Raw genomic sequence first — 18,353 nt, forward strand, 5'->3', positions numbered from 1 at the left:
GCCAGGGGCCATTACCATTGCTGTCTTAAGGTACACAAATGCATCACACATTTCATCTGTCCATTTTACACAATCGGGCATGTCTGAGCCTGTGGCTTGCCTCAGGAGGTTATCATAAAAAGAGCAGTCAGGTATCCATTGGCGGCAGTAACCAACATACCAAGAAAAGATAGCATATCTTTCTTTGTCAGGGGGTGGGGAAGACCCACGATAGCCACAGCTCTCTTGTGACTGACTCTTCTTTCTCCTTTTGTGAGGGTAAAACCAAGGTACTCAACAGTCTCTTGACACCATTGCAATTTCTTTTTAGAGACTTTGTGACCATTTTCTGCTAACCAGTACAATAAATCTTTACCATCCTCTCTGCTGGTAACTGCATAACAACAAATCATCAACATACTGTAATAGGACTGAACCATGACGGGGAGTCCAGGACCACAGGGTTGCCTGGAGTGCAACTGAATAGACTACAGGGGAGTCTACATACCCTTGGGGCATTCTGCACCAAGTCATCTGGCGATTTCTAAAACAAAATGCAAGAATAGGCTGTTTCTCTTCGTCTAGCGGGACAATAAAAAATGCATTTGCTAAATCAATTACTGTGAAATACTCTGCATCTGTTAGTATGGAAGTCAGAAGTGATGGCACATCAGGTACTATAGGTGCTATGGGCACTACAAGATTATTTATGGCCCCAAGGTCTTGAACAAACCTATAACTGCCATCCAGATTTTTGACTGGATTTTAAGAAGTGTTGTAAGGTGAAGATATTTCCTTTAAAATTCCTTGTTTAAGGAAATTGTCCACCATGGAAGCAAGTCCATCCTCTTTTCTTTTGACAAAGGGTATTGTTTGTGGTATATAGGTTCTGCCCAAGGTTTGAGGGTGGCTTTGTATGGGATACAAGAGATAAGACCTACATCCAGAGGTCCATCCAACCAGGACTCTTGTAAGTCCTTTGAAAATTTCTCTTCCGGTACTTCGACATTTAAAGCTAGACTAGGTACTATGGGGACCTTTTTAGAATATACAGTTAGACTGTCACTTGGAGACATTACTATTTTCATGCCCAGCTTGATCAACAAATCTCTTCCCAGGAGATTTACATCACAATTTGGTATGATCCTAAAACTGTGATGGATTATTGAGGACCCATGTTCATCATCTACAATTGGGGAGGGGGGGTTTGTAGGTCTTGGTGAGTATCCCACTAATTCCCATTGAAGGCTCAGAATTTGTGGTCTCACCTCTATAATAATCTTGGCTTAAAGTACTCCGAGTCACCCTGCTGTCAAGAAGAAACAGGATCAGTAACCCATTTACATGTAGGGTCACTAGAGGTTTGTCATCAAAGGAGTGTAACACAAGAGGAAATGCTGGGATACCACCTTCTGGGCAGCTTCATTGTTATTTCGGTTGGGTCCACGCTATCGGAAAACTTGGGCCAGGAGCTGGTTGACTCTGGGATCTTTGAGGATCAGGATTGGTATTATTCAAGGGCTGTTGATTATTTGGGTCATAGATCTCATTAGAACATTGATTCCTCCAGTGATCTTCAGCTCCACAATTGAAGCATCCGGTTCTAGAGGGAGGGGGGCCTCGGGAAAAACTTCTCCCTCATCCTCTGCCTCTTCCTCTACCCCTTCCTCTACCCCACTGCCTCCCATTCCCCGAATTATCCTGAGGTCTAATGTCCTGTTGAGGTGGACCACCTTGAAGAAGGGCACCTGTAGCTTTAACCTTCGATATATCAAAGCAACCTGCTGCATCCTATTCAGCCAGTGCTTTCTAAAAGTCCCCCATTGATTTTGTGGGCCAATCAGAAATCATCTGCTTTACCATTAAGCCATGTTGTGGATAAGGTTGCTAATAAAAGTTTGGATCATTAAGCTGTGCATATTTGCCAATGTGGATAATCCAGCTTCTTGTGTCCATACAGCTACAAACCTTTTCCAGAATTTTAATACACTTTCTCCAGATTTCTGTTTACATGCTATGGCAGTGGGGAGAGAGGTCCTGTTTTTAAAAGCATTTTTTAATTCTGTCTCCAAGTGGTCCCACATTGTGGTTCTGCCCCTGTCTGTATTTAGACTATACTGATCTGCACGAACATTATTTACTTCTATCGTTGAAATACTGGGAATGTTTGTCCAATCAAAGGCAGATGTATGCCCAATCACCCCATCAACAATCGATCGCATATCTTCCTGTGTATAATTTCTACCATTAAAAGCCTTTTTTTAAGTAACTCAGTGTATCAGATAATGATTGAGTGGGTTTAGGACAGTGTTTAAAAAAGGAATTTATAGCTTCAATATCAATTACCTTTTTAAGCATGTCATTTCCTTTAGTCATAAAAGGAGCCTGCATGCTGACACCCTGTACATCTGCATCCATCCCATATATCTTTCTACTCTTTGTTCTGTTTGGGCTTAAAAAATTTACAGTAGTACCTCCAATAGCTTTTGTCATTCCTATCATGTCAAGATCGTCTTTCTCATCTTCCTTTTCTACTATAACAGCAGGGGGGATTGGGTAGTTGATGTGTGGCGCCCTGTTGCTTCTTTTGAGGTGCTATTACTATCCTCAGAATCTTGTGATGCTTGTCTTTGTGGGGTGGGGGGTGCCTGTTTAGTTTGTACCACTAGCTGTTGTGTTTGTGGAGGTGCTTGTTGTTGTGGCAGAGCCTGTGGGGCACCTGGTGGAGGTGGTCTTTGGTGGGTGGCATGATATCCAGCAAGAAGATCTATCTCGTCCTTGCTGAGGCTAGGATAGATCTAACTGGTGTAAGGTGGTAGGGATACATGAGAGAAAGGCAAAGGTGGAGCCATGGGATCGGGTCTCTTGAAAGATTCCTTATTATGTTTAAGGTCATACTCTTCCTTAGTTAAACATTCTTTGCTTTCTTCTGTTTCTTATTATCCCTCTGAAACCAGTATGGGGCAAACTTAAGCCAATTTTCCCCTCCCTCTTTCATGTATTTCATATCCCACTGAGGGTCTCCTGAAAACCATGGGAAAGCCTTCATGTCACCAAGACATAAACCATTCACCATATCCATATGAAATTCATCATTATCTCCATCTTGGGGGAAGGGATCACTACTATGCATAGTTTCAGTCCACCCTGCTAAATTTGACACCCAAGGATTTATAAAATCATAATCACTACCACAAACCCCAGCAACATAATCCTTACACGTTTCCCCAGGGTTAGGGAGAGGCAGAGCCTCTTTACCATGTTCTTGACCCACATTACAGTGAATGAGAGGCTGTGTTACCTTACAGCTTCTTCTACAGAACAAATTATCTTATACTTCTATGCAACAGAAATACAAAGCAATCAGAGGTTTGGATCACAGTGGTGGTTACCCTATAAACTCTTTCTCTCCTTCCCAAAATGAATTACAGTACTGTTTTGTCTAATGTTAATGAATCCTCTCTCTAGGACTCTCAGATCTCTCTAAGACCATTCACACTTTAAGGCATGGTCTGTGTCAGGTCCCACACTTACCAGACAGATGAGTCCACTTGGGCAGAGGGTAGGCTCCCTTATGTATCCGATTCGGGGCCCCTGGTAGAGTAGACAGGAGGCCCGCGAGTGCGGAATGGTATGAGGGCCTGAAGTTAGAGTCCTGGAGCACGGTGGTCTGGCAAGCAACCGGTAGAACTTTAGACTTGGTAGAGCAGATGCTGAGCAGGAGTTAATCAGGCTTGGTCACACACAGGCAGGGGTCGGCAACGGGCTGGCGGCAACGGTACAAGGGAGAAGGCAGAGACGAGGTCAAACAAGCCGGGGTCGGGTTCAGGCAGCAGTCAAGGAAGGTCCAAAGGTAAGCCGGGTCACAACGGGTAAACACTACGGAGATACAGGAACACAGGATGATCACGGAACAAGACACAGAGCTGTTTGATCAGGCAGCACCGAGTCAGTGTAGAGGCAGGCTTCAAATAGGCTGATTGGCACCAAACGCTGCGCACGTGCGCGCGCCGATTCGCCAAAGCGCGCCGCGCCCCCGCACACGCCCGAGCGCGCCCCCGACACCAGCGTGCACGCCCACACTACCGGGCAAGTCAAAGGCAGCGCTCACAGGCGGACGCGCGCCAGCGCGGACGCACGAATGCCCGGACGCCACCCCACACGCCACGGCCAGTCAGCCCAGACACGCCGGCGCCCCCAGGGACACACGCCCCAGCACGCACAGGGACACGAGCACCAACGCGCCCCGGCGCGCACCGGCGCCCAACCAGGTAACCTCTCTGACAGTGCCCCTTCCTCAAGGGCAGACTCCGGATGCCCAGTTGGGCCATCTTTGAGGCATGAGAGGTTTTAAAGGATTGCAGGAGTTCTCTGGCATGTAAATTGCTTTCCGGCTCCCACTAATTATCTTCGGGTCCATAGCCCTTCCATTTTACCAGATATTGCACCTGATTGTGCCTTCTTCTGCAATCTAGAATTGCTTCCACTTCGAACTCCTCCTCGCCATCAACCATAATAGGTTTGGGTGGACCAATGCTGCGACCAGAAAAGAAGTTGGGGGTGACCGGCTTCAGGAGGGACACATGGAATACTGGATGTATCCTCAGGGAGTTAGGAAGGTCAAGTTCGTATGCCACATTGTTGATTTTCCTTTTGATCAAGAAAGGACCCAGGTATTTGGGGCCCAATTTCCTGGATGGGCAGGCCAACTTGAGGTTAGCGGTAGACAGCCAGACAGAATTGCCGGGTTCTAGAACAAGTTCCCCCCGTCTCTTACTGTCAAAGATCTTCTTGTAATCTTCCTGAGCCTTGGTCATGGTTTCCTGCAGCAATTTATTGTTGTTAGAGAAGAAATCCAAAGTTTTGGACACTGCAGGAACAGGACACTCGGGGAATGGGCAGGCAAGAAGGATGGATGGAAACCATAATTGGCATAAAACGGAGACTGGTTAGTAGCTGAATGTAGAGAGTTATTATAGGAGAATTCTGCGATGGGAAGCAGGGAGGCCCAATCATCCTGGGAGAATGCAGAAAAACAGCGGATGTATTGCTCCAAGGTTTGGTTCGTCCTCTCGGTTTGTCCATTTGACTGAGGGTGGTAGGCCGAAGAGAATGACAACTCGATTTCAAGAGCGCCACAAAGGGCCCTCCAGAATCTGGAGGTGAACTGGACGCCCCTGTCTGAAACTATATTGGTCGGGACTCCATGCAGTCTGACGATCTCCTTAATGAAGATGGAAGCGGTCTCCATGGCTGAAGGGGTGCCCTTCATGGGGAGAAAATGGGCCATTTTAGACAGCCTGTCTACCACAACAAAAATGGACGAAAAACCTTCTGATGGTGGAAGCTCAACAATAAAGTCCATTGAAATCATGGCCCATGGTCTCTCTGGGACTGGCAATGGTCTCAACAGGCCCCATGCTCTTGTCCTGCTAGTCTTGTTTCTGGCACACGTGTTACAGGACTCCACATATTCCTTGCAATCCTTAGTAAGACGAGGCCACCAAAAGGTGCGTTGGACAAGGTCAGTTGTTTTCCGAGTGCCGAAGTGGCCAGCAAGTTTGTGATCATGACACAAGCTTAACACCCGTACCTTTAACTCCTCAGGGACCACAATCTTATTCTTGAACCAGAACAGTCCATCTTTGGTACAGGCTTCAACAGGTGGAGACATTCCCATAGAGGCACGTCTGATTTGAGAAATTAGATCCTCCTGTAAGATTAGGAAATTTCCAGAGGGGAGGATGGTGTCTGGGGACACGGTTCTTTCAGAATCGAGAAACATCCAGGAAAGGGCATCAGATTTAACATTCTTGGATCCGGGTCTGTAAGTAATATGGAAAATAAATCGGGAAAAAAAAAGTGCCCATCTGGCCTGCCGGGGTCTCAATCTCTTGGCTGTTCTTAGATATTCCAAGTTCTTATGGTCTGTGTAGACCAAAATGGGGTGTGCTGCACCTTCCAGGAGATAACGCCATTCCTCCAGAGCCGCTTTAATGGCCAAAAGTTCCCGATCACCCACGTCATAGTTTTTCTCGGAAGGAGAGAGTTTACGTGAGAAGAATCCCACAGGGTACAGGAGTGCTTTGGCACCATGTCTCTGTGAAAGTACAGCTCCAACTGCAACCTCAGAAGCATCCACCTCTAAGACGAAAGGCAAGGCAGGATTGGGATGCTTAAGAATAGTGGCTGACGTGAACAGCGCCTTGAGTCTTTCAAAGGCCTCTTGTGCCTCAGGGGTCCAGCAGAACCGGCATCCTTGTTTAGTAAGCTCTGTAATGGGAGTTATGATTGAAGAAAATCCCTTAATAAATTTCCTATAGAAATTGGCAAAGCCAATAAAGCGTTGTACTCCTTTCTTGTCAGTCGGTGCAGGCCAATCCAGAATAGCGGATACTTTCTGTGGATCCATTTTGATGCCGTCAGGGGAAATGATCAGGCCCAGGAACTGGATAGATTGGAGCTCAAATTCACATTTTTCAAGTTTGGCGTACAGCCCATGTTGTCTGAGCCGGGAAAGTACATTTCGTACGTGTTTGCGGTGCTCCATCAGGGAGGCAGAGAAAACCAGGATATCGTCCAGGTAAACGATGACATATAAGTCCAGTAAGTCATGAAAGACATCGTTGACAAAATGCTGGAATGTCGCCGGTGCGTTGCACAGACCAAAAGGCATGACGAGATACTCGTAATGTCCGAATCGAGTACGAAAGGCCGTCTTCCACTCGTCTCCTTCTCTTATGCGGATCAAATTATAGGCTCCACGGAGGTCTAGCTTAGTAAAAACGGTAGCAGATCCTAATCTCTGAAATAGTTCAGGAACCAGGGGTAGCGGGTATCTGTTCTTAATAGTGATTTTATTGAGCTCCCGATAGTCAATGCAGGGACGTAAGGAGTGATCTTTCTTTTCCACGAAAAAGATACCTGCCCCAGCTGGAGACGTGGAAGGACGGATGAACCCTTTCTTCAGGTTTTCATCTATATAGGTTTTCAAGGTGCCCAGCTCCTGCTCAGTTAGAGGGAAGATCCTCCCAAAAGGGACTTCGGTACCTGGTAAAAGTTCTATTGGGCAATCGTAGGGTCTATGTACTGGAAGGGTTTCTGCCCCTTTTTTACTGAACACATCCAGGAAATCCCGGTAAGGTTCGGGAAGATCTTGGTAGGGCTTAGTTTCTGAGTCTATGCACGGGCATTGGGAGGAGGTTAATGGGGTCCCCCGTAAGCAGTGTTGTCTGCAATATTCAGAAGAAAACTGGATCTTGCCTGTAGACCAGTTGATACTAGGATTGTGAGCCTGTAGCCAAGGTATTCCTAGGATGACTGGGAAGAGAGGAGAGGAGATGACATCTAGGTGTAAAAGTTCCTGGTGTTCCGGGCCAATGGTGGCCAAAAGAGGAACCGTTTCTTGGGTGACGGGTCCGGAGCGGAGGGTGGAGCCGTCCGCTAGAAAAACTGCCAGTCCTTGGGCTTTAGTTTGAGTGGGAATATGATGGGTTTCGACGAAGGTCCGGTCAATGAATCCACTACATGCTCCCGAATCAATGATGACCGGTACTGGGATGCTCCTTCCAGGTAACTGTAATACAATGGAAAATGTTAAATGGTTACTGGCACTAGGTAGGACAGGTGCACACAACGAGGAAGACGGCAGACACTTACGTCTTTTATTAGGGCATGCTCTTGCAAAGTGACCAGACTCCCCACAGTACAAGCACAGGTTGAGTGTGCGTCTGCGTGTCTTCTCCTCAGGAGTCAGAGAGGGACGGAGCAGTCCCAACTGCATGGGCTCAGGGACCTCCGGGACTGGAGTAGATGAGACAAGCGGAGCTTGGTTCGGGGCACTAGAGGCCCTAGGCAACATCCAGGTGAGGCGTGGGTGACCAACAGATCTCTCAGAGCGTCTCTCCCTGAGGCGGCGGTCAATTTGGATAGACAGATTGATTAGCTCCTCTAGTGTCTGGGGTACCCCCACTCGTGCTAGTTCATCCTTTAGGGGATCCGACAACCCCAGCCGATATTGGTGACGCAAGGCTGCGTCATTCCACTCTGTATCTGAGCTCCAACGCCTAAACTCCACGGCGTAATCTTCAGCAGCTCTGCGGCCTTGTTGAAGGGAATGTAGAGCGGCTTCTGCCATGGCTGTTAGCTGGGGGTCCTCATACAGCTGGGACATAGCTAGGAAAAAGTCACTTAGGGAGTCAAGAGATTGAGCCTTTTGCTCCAATAGATGGTGGGCCCAAGTTTGAGGCTCGCCGGTCAACAAGGATATGACGAACCCCACTTTAGTAGCCTCTAGGGAGAACGTACGGGGTTGCAAAGCAAAGTAGAGTTTGCATGCGTTACGGAACGCCCGGAACTTACTGCGTTCTCAGGAAAACTTTTCGGGTGTAGGTACCCTGGGCTCTGGTGGAAGCATCACTACAGAAGGTGCTGAGGCAGGGTTGGCAGAAACTGCTCCTGGAGGAGAGGCTGAAAGGGCCTGGACCTGCCCTTCCAGTCTGGTATAGCCTTCCTGTAGGCTTTTAACGGCTTGAGTAAGGCCCGCTAGGTGCCTGCACAGTTCATCCACGGGGGAGGCCCCCTGCCCGGACTCAGTCATGGCTGCCTGATACTGTCAGGTCCCACACTTACCAGACAGATGAGTCCACTTGGGCAGAGGGTAGGCTCCCTTACGTATCCGATTCGGGGCCCCTGGTAGAATAGACAGGAGGCCCGCGAGTGCGGAATGGTATGAGGGCCTGAAGTTAGAGTCCTGGAGCACGGTGGTCTGGCAAGCAACCGGTAGAACTTTAGACTTGGTAGAGCAGATGCTGAGCAGGAGTTAATCAGGCTTGGTCACACACAGGCAGGGGTCGGCAACGGGCTGGCGGCAACGGTACAAGGGAGAAGGCAGAGACGAGGTCAAACAAGCCGGGGTCGGGTTCAGGCAGCAGTCAAGGAAGGTCCAAAGGTAAGCTGGGTCACAACGGGTAAACACTACGGAGATACAGGAACACAGGATGATCACGGAACAAGACACAGAGCTGTTTGATCAGGCAGCACCGAGTCAGTGTAGAGGCAGGCTTCAAATAGGCTGATTGGCGCCAAACGCCGCGCACGTGCGCGCGCCGATTCGCCAAAGCGCGCCGCGCCCCCGCACGCGCCCGAGCGCGCCCCCGACACCTGCGTGCATGCCCACACTACCAGGCAAGTCAAAGGCAGCGCCCACAGGCGGACGCGCGCTAGCGCGGACGCACGCTAGCGCGGACGCACGCTAGCGCGTACGCACGAACGCCCGGACGCCACCCCGCACGCCACGGCCGGTCAGCCCAGACACGCCGGCGCCCCCAGGGACACGCGCCCCAGCACGCACAGGGACATGAGCACCAACGCGCCCCGGCGTGCACTGGCGCCCAACCAGGTAACCTCTCTGACAGTCTGTCTCCTTTCTATATACATTTTAAGGGACTAAAGCAGGGATCCTCAAACTACGGCCCTCCAGCTGTTGTTGAACTACACATCCTATGAGGCATTGTAAAACTCTGACATTCACAGACATGATTAGGCATGATGGGAATTGTAGTTCCTGAACAACTGGAGGGCCATAGTTTGAAGACCCCTGGACTAAAGCTTTATCAGAGCTGAGGCAAGAAAATAATTTGTCAAAATGAGACAAAAGTTTACTTACCACGGATGATTGCTTTATCCCGGACGAGCCCTCCTTTAAAAGGAATTACAGTATACACCTTGATGACCACCCTGGTTATGCAGGCACCCCACCAAGACCCTCCGATCCGTGAGACACCACATGAGACACGGGAAACAGGCTTGAGTGTTTTCATAAGGTGTCTGATTTTGAGTACAACAGTAGCTTATATATAAGTAAAACAATGAAGGGAGGAGCTGCATTTTAATATATACATGTCTAAGGGTTATACAGACTTACACTCAGTACTTTCTTATCATGAGTTAGACTGCTAACTAGATAACAAGAAATAGCTGATGACTTGCTGACACAGGATGTTGCTCCGGGAATTGGTTTAACCACAGTAACTCATAGGGTGTGGTTCTATGAAAACAGTTAGTTAAGTTGTTTATGGCAAAACTCATACATACAAAAGTTAATTTCTACTTTATGTAAAATGGAAGGGAATCTAAAATGGAGTCACAGCTGTTTATGCATTCTCTTACACCGAGCGTCTGATTTTTGTCAAAAGGGCGTGTGCCAGGATCTTGTCTTGCATACTAATGGTACACAATTGTCGTGCCACAAATACGAACATAGTGACATACTACGAGGAATTTCAACTCTTATGCCGCGTACACACGGTCGGACTTTTCACCTGCAAAAGTCCGACGGACGCCGCCGGACCAAGTCCGGCGGACAATCCGACCGTGTGTGGTCTCCATCGGACTTCCGACGGACCGTTTCGGGCGGAAATTCGACGTACTTTAGATTTGAAGCCTGCTTCAAATCTTTACGTCGTACCTCCGCCAGACTCAGTTCCTGACGGAAAGCCCGTTCGTCTGTATGCTAGTCCGAAGGACCAGATACGACGGAGGAGCAGGTTACTGCATCTCGCGCTCGCTGCAATAGGAAAAACTAATTTTCCCATTGCGGCGAGCGCGGGGGGCATCCCAGGCCCTTAGGTCTGGTATGGAACTTTAAGGAGAACCCCCTACGCCGAAAAACCGGCGTGGGGGTCCCCCCAAAATCCATACCAGACCCCGATCCGAGCACGCAGCCCGGCCGGTCAGGAAAGGGGGTGGGGACGAACGAGCGCCCCCCCCTCCTGAACCGTACCAGGCCGCATGCCCTCAACATGGGGGGGTGCTTTGGGGGAGGGGGCGCCTTGCGGTGCCCCCCCACCACAAAGCACCTTGTCCCCATGTTGATGAGGACAAGGGCCTCTTCCCGACAACCCTGGCCGTTGGTTGTCGGGGTCTGCGGGCGGGGGGCTTATCGGAATCCGGGAGCCCCCTATAATAAGAGGGCCCCCAGATCCCGGCCCCCCCACCCTATGTGAATGAGTATGGGGTACATGGTACCCCTACCCATTCACCTAGGTAAAAAGTGTCAATAATAAAACACAACACAGGTTTTTAAAATAATTTATTAAACAGCTCGGGGGGGTCTTCTTCCGTCTTCGGGGGTCCCTCTGGTTCATCTTCTCCCGGCGTCCGGTTGGTTCTTCTCCGCTCTCCGGCCTCTTCTCCCGGTTTCCCAGGTCTTCGGCCGGCCCCTTCGCTGTCTTCAGGTAGCTCTATTGCCAGCGGAGGTCCGGACTTCTTGGCTTCTTGGCTTCTTCATGAGGAGTCCATATAATAGTGAGCACAATCCGATCCAAGACTCCAAGAGATCAGGAACAGCGGCAGATGACATATATGTCCCCAGGCTGTGGTCTTACAACAGCCTGCATCTTTTGTCAGACCAGACTGAACCCAGGCCATCACTCTCTTGTCTTCCTTCCACACTTCCTTTCAGGCTTGCTTCCAGGCTGTGGCTCTGGTGTTGGAGTTGTGGCAGGAGGTGGAGGAGGAGGATGATGGTCGAACTCATAAACCTGGCTTTGGCTTGTGGGTTTGCCCCTCAACCCCTTATTTAGGGCTTGTAAGATAACTTCCTCACAGAAGAGGCGATGGCCCTCCTCCATTTCCTGCATTTTGCAGGCTGCCATGCAGGCATAGTCCTCTTGAAGATTGGGGGGTTCTGAGGGCCGCAGTAGCCTGCAGAAATAGCCCAAGTGCTGCCTCCTCCAGGTTCCTCCCCTTCCCGGATCTTTTTTTTTGAAGGCGGAGGGGAGGGACCTGGGATTTGGTCAGGCTACTGGGCCCAGCCCCCTCCTGGCTGCCACTTTCCACAGCCTCCTCCTGGCTGAGGCTTTCCTGTGTATGGAAAAGGGACAAAGTTATAGTTTTTTGGTCATCAATCACACACAATTTTCATCTCATGACTGTTGCAAATTGAATGCTAATAAATAGAAAAGACTATCATTCTGACCCCAGCATTTTTCATTCTTGTCCCAATCATTTGTGGTCACTACTGTCTATTGATATGTAAAACACTTTGTTAAATCAGAAATTAGTGATCAATAATAACATCTAGTTAACATCATTAATTTTTTGACAAGAAATATGTTGAACAATGCAATACCTGGCTCAAGCTGGGCTCCTCCACATTTTCCTGGCTGGAAGGCCCAGGTTGGACGTCAGAAGCCTCAGCTGGGGTAGAAAGAAGCGTTGAAGGAACACTGGAGAGTGCTGGCCTGGGTTCCTTCTGGTCTGCCAGAAAATGCAGTCTGTCATAGTACCACAGCCTGGGTACATAAATGTCATCCGCTGCAGCTCCTGATCTCTGGGAATCCTGGACCTTCTTGTGCTCCCTATTATAAGTGCTCCTCATGCCACCAATTGTGGCCTTCAAATGGGTTGCCATGGGAATCTGCGGCTTCACTAATTCCAACAATTGATCCAGCGCTGCCTTCCTCTTTATTTTATTGGTATAAAAGGGGTGGTTTACCTGCCACAGACAGGCCAGCTCCCTGTACATATCAATGAATATGGGGATAAAGTCCTGATCATTCAATATATCCATTTTAGCTGCAAGACACAACACAAGACAAACCATAATATCAGGCTAAACTCTCCTAATCTTGTCCCAATATAGGCCTCAATCTATAAGCTGTATAGGCCCAAGTTAAAATTGTACCTTCATTATCATGATTGGCGCTTCCGCTACTCCTTCCTCCGCTCACAGATCTTCCATACGACGCACGCGTGTTACGCTTTATATACACTGCACATGCGTGAAACTCCACCCACCCCTGACCTTCTATCTAGTATATTCCCTGCCCCTTCTCTTTCGGCACAATGGGAGAGCACATGGCCGAGAAAGGACAAGTGCATGAAGACAGCAGCAGCAATGACGAAAGCCCGGAGCCACAACAGTCCTGATCCCAGAGGAGATTTAAGGACTCAAATATGTCCTTTGTAGAGATGGTGGAGATGGTGGACATCTTGAAGAGGGCCGACTATGATGGGAAGCATGGACCATACAGACACCCTAATGTGAGAAAGGCCAAAATCGTGACTAAATTTGTGAGAAGTCTGCACAGGAATTTTGGGGTTCACAAGTGCAACGCACAGATCCTCATCGGGGAGATCATGGTGTGCAATCGTGATTTACAGAAGATCAAGGAAGACATCAATGATGTGGAAAAAAGACTCAAAAACATCATTGATGTTTTAGGCAGAATCGAAAATACACCAAAATTTATCAAATTGTTTATTTTTTCTAACTTTTCTAAAAAATTTTGAAAGCCAAATTTTGAAGATGCACACAGTGTGTCAACATGTGCTATCTGCCATCACGGGATATCAATGTACGTGTTTTGTGGGTGCAACCCCTTCCTCGCGACTAAAGTAGATGAGAGGAAGGGATTGTACCCCAGAAACATGTCCATTGATCCCTCATGATGGGAGCTAGCACATGTTGACATTAGGCATGGGATCAGGAGGGAAATCCTCATTTTGACTATCAATTTGTGTGCATCTTTAAAATTTGGCTTTTACAGGGGTGACCCCATCTGATGAAGGCAATATCAACACAGTTTTGACATACTAATGTCTGATATTGCCTTCAATTTATCAAAGTTGAACTTTGTAAGTTCCTGAGTTGTGTATTGCTCTATGATTTGAAAAACATGCCTGTTTACCACAAAAAAGGATATTTGTACTGTCAAAAAAAATTATTCCAAAAATATGTTGGTTTGTTCAAAAACCCTTTTCTAAATGCACATGTGAATGTGCACAGAGTAAAACATTTTCTACTCAACAATGTGTGGCTTCTTCTTTCAATGCTCAATAGTTGGTGTTTACAGTGACAATGGGGATTATTTACTAAAGGCAAATCCACTTGGCACTACAAGGGCACTTTCAATGCAGTTTCAGTGCATTTTCAAGTGCACTTTTGCAGTGCACTTGTAGTGCCAAGTGGGTTTTCCTTTAGTAAATAACATCCACATAATTTGCATCAATCAGGCCATGTCATCACTCCAAAAAATTAATTCATGGTGCTGAAAATGATGAATATTTTTATCAGTAATGCATTACATAAATTAGCGTCAAAAACAAGGAGGGTGTGTAGCAGACCCACAACATAATAGTTAGCTGAAGAAGAGATTGTCACCTTATGTATCAAAGAAATTACGTTTGCACTATTGAAGAAAAAGGCCAAAAAAAAAGCCCATTGGATAACCTAGGAGACAGCTAAAATAAACACAAGCAGTAAATCAAAGGAAATATTTTTCAGTTTAACCCCTTCCCACCGAGCGTATGCAGATGTGTGGCCTCGGCTTTTGGAGGTTATACCGGGATGATGCCCGCAGCTGCAAGCATCATCCCAGTACTGTTTTTTAGAGTGGGCGATCGGCTTTCCAGGGATAACAACCTATGCGGCTAAAAGCTGCTCGATTGCTATCCCAGAGGAGCGGGAGGGGACTCCCCCCTCCCGCCGCCTCCTGCCGCTCTGACCGGGCCTCCCGTCCCACCGGGAGAACTGATCCATGATCCGCCACTTCCGGCGGCTAGGGATAGACTGGCACAAAGCCAAAAATGGCTTTGTTCCAGTCTCCTGATTATAAACACGAAAGCGACGTCATGACGTCACTTCCTGTTTACTCGGCTGCCAATGGCGCTGTTTTAAAAAAATATACAGTATTCAAAATCACTGAAAATGGCAATCTGAATACTTTGAAGTGCTAAGGAGGGATTGAAGGTCTTTTAGACCCCTGATCCCTCCATAAAGAGTACCTGTCACCACCTATTACTGTCACAAGAGATGTTTACATTCCATTACATTACAAAAGTGATTACATTATTTTTTTTTAAACACAATTTAATAATATAAAAATAAATAAAATAAATAAGAGAAAAAAAAATTTAAAGTGCCCCCATCCCAACGAGCTCAGCAGCAAAGAAAACGCATACGGAAGTCACGCCCACATATGTAAACGGTGTTCAAATCACACATGTGAGGTATCCCCGCTATCGTCAGAGAGAGAGCAATAATTCTAGCACTAGACCTCCTCTGTACCTCTAACCTGGTAACCGTAAAAAAAATTTAAAGTGTCGCCTATGGAGATTTCTAGCTACTGTAGTTTGTCGCCATTCCACGAGTGCGTGCAATTATAAAGCGTGACATGTTTGGTATCTATTTACTCGACGTAACATCATCTTTCACATTATACAAAAAAATTGGGTTAACTTTACTGTTTCATTTTTTTAAAATTCATGAAAGTGTCTCTTTACCCAAAAAGTTGCATTTAAAACACTGCTGCACAAATACTGTGTGACATAAAATATTTCAACAATCGCCATTTTATTCTCTAGATTCTCTGGTAAAAATATATATATAATGTTTTGGGGCTCTAAGTAATTTCCTAGCAAAAATACGGATTTTAACTTGTAAACACCACATGTCAGAAATAGGCTTAGTCATGAAACTAGTCAAGTACTCCATATATTTTAGACGGACCTCGCGGGCACTTTGAGGGGGGCAAGCCAGGACCGCCAGCTTCAAGCGCCGTCAGGGTTTGGTCTTGAAATCTGGCCTCAGACCCAACTGAGGCCACATAGTTCATAGAATTTCTCCTTAAAAAGTTGTGGAGAATGCAGCATGCAAGGATTATATGTTTAAGTTTATATTCCACCATGTTGATTGGCATAAGGAATAGGCGGAACCGGCTGGCCATTATCTCAAAAGCATTCTCCACCTCTCTTCTGGCTATGGCCAGCCGGTAGTAAAAAAGACCCCCTGGTCCGGGGTGAGGGTCCTCATGGGGAAGGGCCTCATCAGGTGATCACCCAGCCCAAACGTTTCATCAGCGACAAAGACGAAGGAAAACCAGCCATGTTGTCTTCTGAAGGTGGCAAGCCCAAGCCACCACTCTGGAGCCGTCCGTAGAACTTGGTCTGGGTGATGACTCCACCATCTGACATCCGGCCATTCTTCCCCATGTCCACATAGAGAAAATCATATGTCGCAAACACCACCGCCAACATCACAATACTATTAACCCCTTATAGTTGCAATAGTATGACCCCGAGTTGTGGGGTGGGACTATGTGGACATGTTTCCCATCTATTGCCCCTCCACAGTTGGGAAAGTCCCACCGCTGGACAAACTGGGATGCCACAGTCTGCCATTCCTGTGGCGTTGAAGGAAACTGTGGAGTCAAACAAGAAAAAAAAATGAGGATTTTTGCACATAACATTGCAAGCAGATTAGACACAAACATTCTTGGCCAACATAAGTATAACATTTATTTGTATTTAACCACTTGCTTACTGGGCACTTAAACCCCCCCTCCTATTCAGACCAATTTTCAGCTTTCAGCACTGACGCACTTTGAATGACAATTGCGCGGTCATACAACAGTGTACCCAAATGAAATTTTTATCATTTTTTTCACACAAATAGAGCTTTCTTTTGGTGGTATTTGATCACCTTTGCGGTTTTTATTTTTTGTTAAAAAAATGTAAAAACACCGAATTTGAAAAAAAAAAAAAATTTATATTTTCTTATAAAATTTTAAAGCAGGTAATTTTTCTCCTTCATTGATGTATGCTGATGAGGCAGCACTGATGGGCACCGATAGGTGGCAGTGATGGGCACTGATGGGTGGCAGTGATGGGCACTGATGGGTGGCAATAATGGGCACTGATCGGTTACACTGATAGGCCACACTGCTAGGTGGCACTGATTGGCACCACTGGTTGGCATTGATAGGTGGCACTTGTGGGCATTGATAGGTGGCACTCATGGGCATTGATAGGTGGCACTGGTGGGCACTGTGGGCACACTCAAGTGGCAATGGCAGGTGGCAAAGATGAGGCATAATTGCCTCTTCCTCTTCAGGACCGATGTTCCTTGCAGATGAGCTGGTGATCGGCTTTTTTTTCTCCTCATGCTGTCAGCGCGAGGAGAAAAAAATGATCGCTAAGCTTTTGTTATGCTCTGATCGGGCCTCCCGTCCCACCGGGAGAACTGATCCATGATCCGCCACTTCCGGCGGCTAGGGATAGACTGGCACAAAGCCAGAAATGGCTTTGTTTCAGTCTCCTGAATGTAAACACGAAAGCGACGTCATGACGTCACTTCCTGTTTACTCGGCTGCCATTGGCGTGGTTTTAAAAAAATATACAGTATTCAGAATCACTGAAAATGGCAATCTGAATACTTTGAAGTGCAAAGGAGGGATTGGAGGTCTTTTAAACCCCCGATCCCTCCATAAAGAGTACCTGTCACCACCTATTACTGTCACAAGAGATGTTTACATTCCATTCCATTACAAAAGTGATTACATTATTTTTTTAAAAACACAATTTAATAATATAAAAATTAATAAAATAAATAAGAGAAACAAAATTTAAAGCGCCCCCATCCCAACGAGCTCAGCAGCAAAGAAAACGCATACGGAAGTCACGCCCACATATGTAAACGGTGTTCAAATCACACATGTGAGGTATCCCCGCTATCGTCAGAGAGAGAGCAATAATTCTAGCACTAGACCTCCTCTGTAACTCTAACCTGGTAACCGTAAAAAAAAAATTAAAGTGTCGCCCATGGAGATTTCTAGCTACTGTAGTTTGTCGCCATTCCACGAGTGCGTGCAATTATAAAGCGTGACATGTTTGGTATCTATTTACTCGACGTAACATCATCTTTCACATTATACAAAAAAATTGGGTTAACTTTACTGTTTCGTTTTTTAAAATTCATGAAAGTGTCTCTTTACCCAAAAAGTTGCATTTAAAACACCGCTGCACAAATACCGTGTGACATAAAATATTGCAACAATCGCCATTTTATTCTCTAGATTCTCTGCTAAAAATATATATATAATGTTTTGGGGCTCTAAGTAATTTCCTAGCAAAAATACGGATTTTAACTTGTAAACACCACATGTCAGAAATAGGCTTAGTCATGAAAGGGTTAAAATACAAATTTATTTAAAAAAATGTTTCTTAAACATTTTTGGGCATATCAATGGCCCCCCTACCCACAAAATACTCCATATATTTTAGACGGACCTCGCGGACACTTTGGGGGGGGCAAGCCAGGACCGCCAGCTTCAAGCGCCGTCAGGGTTTGGTCTTGAAATCTGGCCTCAGGCCCAACTGAGGCCACATAGTTCATAGAATTTCTCCTTAAAAAGTTGTGGAGAATGCAGCATGCAAGGATTATATGTTTAAGTTTATATTCTACCATGTTGATTGGCATAAGGAATAGGCGGAACCTGCTGGCCATTATCTCAAAAGCATTCTCCACCTCTCTTCTGGCTATGGCCAGCCGGTAGTAAAAAAGACCCTCTGGTCCGGAGTGAGGGTCCTCA

The sequence above is a fragment of the Aquarana catesbeiana genome, linkage group LG05 (genome assembly GCF_042186555.1).
Source record: "Aquarana catesbeiana isolate 2022-GZ linkage group LG05, ASM4218655v1, whole genome shotgun sequence".
NCBI lineage: Eukaryota > Metazoa > Chordata > Amphibia > Anura > Ranidae > Aquarana > Aquarana catesbeiana.